The 5000-nt window shown below is 38.5% G+C and overlaps 1 long non-coding RNA gene across 1 annotated transcript in view; it reads right to left on the reverse strand.

Moving 5' to 3' along the window:
- Positions 1 to 5000, reverse strand: part of LOC137971309 (uncharacterized) — a 10478-nt gene that overhangs the window by 5351 nt on the left and 127 nt on the right. The window contains exon 2 of the long non-coding RNA XR_011116952.1: positions 2159 to 2264. This is a non-coding gene — a long non-coding RNA (uncharacterized lncRNA). The remainder of the gene's footprint in view (positions 1 to 2158; positions 2265 to 5000) is intronic.

Genomic DNA, 5000 nt, shown 5'->3' on the forward strand with positions numbered 1-5000 from the left:
CAGTCGCGAAAATTTCCCGCGCCAAAATTTAATTGAAACCATTGCAGAACCGGTGTCACGCGAAAAAAAAAAAAATTGAACGAAAGTGATTAATTTGCTAAAGTGAGGCGAAGTACTGCAAACGGAAGGTTTTCGTTCAGTTGATAGTTACATAATTTTTTTTTATTCTCCATTTTATTTGGATGACGATGAATTCGTTTTGGCTGTTTTTGATAGCTTTTGAAATATGTTGTTGTTTGCTCACTGCTTCACAATGTTGTGAACGACATTTTGAAATACGATATGAAACTAACTAAATATTCCCGCTTCAAAATACAACGGTCTCAAACGCTACTCAAAATCCAAATTTTTTTGCAAGCGTTTTCAGACAAGGCACAGAATTTTAGAACCATTGCTGCTCCCTTTTTTCAAGCGTTTTCTAACAAAAATTTGAGTTAGCGTATGCTATGGTTGATTGATAAACGAACGTTATGAAAATAAAATGGTAAACTTGAGTAAAGACAGGATTATCGCTTTGGATGAAAAACAATAGCGCTACTATTAGAGTCATGGAAGCGTGACGGGCTTTAAACATTGCAAAAAAAGACGGCAGTGACTTGGTTTGGAATATTCCGAACGTTTGTCCGCTAAAACTTTCATTTTGTCATGTTTTCATGGGTTTTTTATGAGGTCATTTTGGCTGTTTGTGATTGGCTTTTGATGAGGTCATCTTGTCTGTTGGTGATTGCTTTCTTGTCCCCATATTATAGCTTTTTTGCGCTACTCACCTGATCTTTACTGTTTAACTCCAAAGCAGGAAGAAGCTCTCACTCCAACCAGGATATTCACACACCACGAAAATGATATGCACACACAGTTCTATCATACGTTGACACACGCGGGCGTTTAATATATTTTGCAGTATTGTTGGGCTAGAGTTACATGTTCAAACTTGCCCCTACTTCATGCACACTCTTCGCCTTGTCATCTCGTGTACGTACGTGACTTGCATCTCATCAACCAAACCCTAATTTATGCGACTTATGTGTTGTTACAAGTGTTAGGGTTACGCTACGTTGCATCATGCTCCAACTTTTCCCTAATTTAAGCACGTCCCTCCTTTTGCCTTTTTTTAATTGATGACGTCATTTGATGACTACCTGTCAAATCGGATCTGAAGTAGCCCATTTAATTACTGAACGGTGATCTTTTCACGTGTGAAGGTGTCATGTTTTTGCGCGAAAACTCACCTGGTATTTTATTGGTGTATAATAAAAAAACAGGTTAGTGTGGTCCAGTGGTTAGGGCGCTTGCCTTGAGATCCTGAGATCCCGGGTTCAAGACCCACTCTGACCACTCATTGAATTTGTTCCAGGTAGTCCCTGCTTCAACTTCTCAGCAGCACTTGTAAATAGCCAATTGGTTTGCCTCCGACCAGTTGGGATTCTTAACAGTTGTTGTTGTTGCTGTTGTTGTTGTTGTTCTGTTCTGTCGTTTCGTTAACTGTGTTTCGTTGGTCCTGAAAAGCCTTAATGGGGAGCGGTCAATTATGTATGTATGTATGTATGTAAAGACAAATCGACAGCAGTTTTCTGTGGTCTCTTTAACAATTAGACCCGTGGCCCTTGAGGGTGAAGGGTGTATTTGTTTTAGTATCACCCAACTAGTCGGACAAAAAAGGCAATAATAAAGTTAGCAAATTCAAGTTGAAGAAATATTTATTTGGGAATAAAACTAAAGAAAGCGTCACGCTTTTCGCTACTGAGTACTATTACTTATAGTCCTCTAGTAGCATAGCCAATTAAAAGGCAGGGTTTAAATTAGTCCACTAGATGGGTGATGCTAAAATCTTATCTACCACAGAAATGACATAATAAAATGTCCAAAACTTGTGCAGTGGGACCCCTCGCCTACAGCCGATCGTGTTTCATCTTGAGTTCTAAACATTTTATGACGTCACTTCTATGGTCTACACTGAAGAGTACAGACCACGAAAACTGTCGTCCATTTGTAGGTCTTCGTTCACTGCGTAGTCGCACTCATGCGCAGTGTGCAAATTGATATTTCAATTCATGGGTCTGTTTCTATACTTGGGAGTTCAATTACAAGGTAGAAACCCCAAAAAAGACAATTCCGACCCTTTTCCGACCCATTCCTACCCTCATGTATTTGATCATACCTTCATTTTGATCTTCCTCCTCTGTTAACACCGCTTCATAGTCCTTAGTGCCTTCTGCCATATTGCAAATTGAGATTGCGAGGCAAACGTACGGAAATGTATCTGGCTATGATATAAATATGGATCAGAATTCAGGGGCACCGAACGACGGAATCTTTCGGAAGTCCTTAGATTTGCTTTAAATGTTTGCTACAGTGCTTTACAAGCTCGTTTAGTGAGTTTGGGTCTGCCCTACAAAATATTTATCTGTTCGGATGTCCTAGGGGAACATCAAGTCTGTAGAATTTTCTAGGTGGCTTTTTGGTCACTTCCGATAGTTTTAGCAATGATGAAATGGTATATGAAATGCATCATATATGAACTGCGGATATGAAATCAAGTGTAGCTATGATCTTCGCAGTTATGAGCGCAATTTTTGCAATTGCGTAGAAAAGCCTGAAAATTTCAGGATTTCAACGGGGTTTGAACCCGTGACCTCGCGATTCCGGTGCGACGCTCTAACCAACTAAGCTATGAAGCCATTGACGTTGGGAGCTGGTCATTTGTGGGTTCTAATGGTCCCGTGAGGAATGAATCAGTGGTGAAATGGTATATGAAATGAATCATATGAAGATCGAAGCTACACTTGAAGCTACACTTGAAGATCATAGCTACACTTGAGTTTTAGCAATCGTGACAGCTAAAATCGAAAACTCTAGATTACGAAGCTCGAAATTTCGGCATTCTCGACGAGATATCAAAAACATAAACGTAGATCAACCGTAAAATGACAGATGTTTGACTTCTTATTTGTTACTTGATACATATATAACTTAATACAGTCCCACCCTTACGTATATTCCGATCTTAAATCTGTTTGTCTCAATCGTAAGTTTCTTTTTTTATGTTTTATGGATTTTAAAATTATATTTATTTGTATAATTATTTTTAATCTTTTATTTTTTTGCTGAGAAAAGCGCGGAAGAAAATGAAAAAGTAAAAGATACATGCAAACAAACAATTTTCCTGCTCGTGGTTAGGTGTACATGTAGCTGCTTTAAATGAACGCGCATCTTAATTTTTGAACCGGAATCTTTTATTCTGAACGCTACCACAAATTTAAGTCTGCACAGTACTTTTTTTTAATTAATGAAGTACTTTTTGCACGACAAATGCTTGATCTAGCGTGCGAACGCAGACTAAGGCCTAGTTTATTTGTCACGCTATCGTCGAAATTAAGTCAGACGAAGTTAATTCCAGGTCCTACTTTAAAATAAATTAGACGATAAAGCGACGTCTAAAGCGAGTTCAATTCGTCTGTTAAATTAAATTAGTCTTATACGCTTTATCCGTCTTAAGAAGACGGATAAAATATCTTTAAAGCGTCATCAGTCGATTGAAATGCATACATTATTTCCGTACATTATTAATTACACCTATGACCAGGTATATTGCATTCCGGCTGAGAAATAAATTCGACCATAATTCGACCCAGTAATTTCGACGTGTAAAACCACGGTACAATTAATGTCGACGGAAGAACGAATTTAAATTCGTCTGAATTAAATTCGACGATAGCGCGACGTATAAACTAGGCATAAGTTGATCTTGAAAGCTGTACTCTTGCCCTACTCTTGATGCTCGCAACAGGCGTCAAATGCTTCAGATTGGTTGAATTCGTTTCTAATAATCCAGAACACTCCTTCTCTGAGAAGAACTTCATCTGTTGGGGGAAATCCATGAAATAATACGCATCTGGGAGTTCTGTTTCCTTAAAGCGGCCGACAACACACATTTTATTCTGTTCCGTCACCAACAATGTGAGGCATCCAACGGAACGTTTCGTTAAATTATCTGTTTGGAAGTCTTTTCTTTGGGGATTTTCACATCGAACTTTCGTGATCTGAAAAAGTTAATGCCTTTTTTTCTTTCTGATTGATAAAAATGTCCTCGAGAGTACCGAAAAAAGGCCAGCTATGAGTTTCGGAAAGGATACAATACCTAAGATTTTCGAGAAGTTGACAAAAATTCCCTAGCAAATTCAAAGAGCTTCAAGTTCCCCTGGAATAACCGAACAGATAAAAAACTTATAGCCCAGGCTAAAATGATCGAAAAGCTTAGAACAGCGTTTAAAAGCACTTGAGAGAAACTCGTCGCTGGGTGCCTGTAAAATTTTCCAGTCTGTTGTGTGCGTAGTTGTGTCACGCTTTTCGTCCAAAAGCCTCCGATATGGTAATCAAAATGGTTCACCTACATTCAGCTTTCTCCCGTCATGAAGAGTAACTTCCCAAATATTGGAATATTCCTTTCATTAAATAAGCCACATATTTCAAGTAAACAAAATTCGCTTCTGGCCTTTCGATTTCTTTAACCCTAACCCTAACTAGTCCTAACCTTGACCCAAACATAACAGTAACACAAACCCCAACCATAATCTTATTGTTGAATTAGTTGTTGACCTTTAGACACAACAGGGCACTTTAGGAAGTTTATCAAACGGAACGTGCAGCTCACTCCTTGAAATCCTGCACATATGTTTGATACCTGATATAAAATGCGCGCCTTGTTGCAGTTTTAGTTACAGTGCATTATTTCATGTTCAGCGCGAACTCGTAAAATGACTCAAGCTTGAAATGATCAACGGGCATAAATATGCAGATTTTGTATATGCCAACGAAAATTTGCTCACTTCTCAAATCAATGAAACCCAGAATTAAAACTTGAGGGCATTAAAACTTTTAAATTGTTGTTTCCACCCATTGGTGCTTAATAAACGAACGCTTTTTTTTTTCCAAATCCAACTGCATTTAGGCTCTTTTATAGATCCAGCCATTCAGTTTCAATAGCCCGTCGGTCAGCGCTC

Source organism: Montipora foliosa, chromosome 9 (genome assembly GCF_036669935.1).
Source record: "Montipora foliosa isolate CH-2021 chromosome 9, ASM3666993v2, whole genome shotgun sequence".
NCBI lineage: Eukaryota > Metazoa > Cnidaria > Anthozoa > Scleractinia > Acroporidae > Montipora > Montipora foliosa.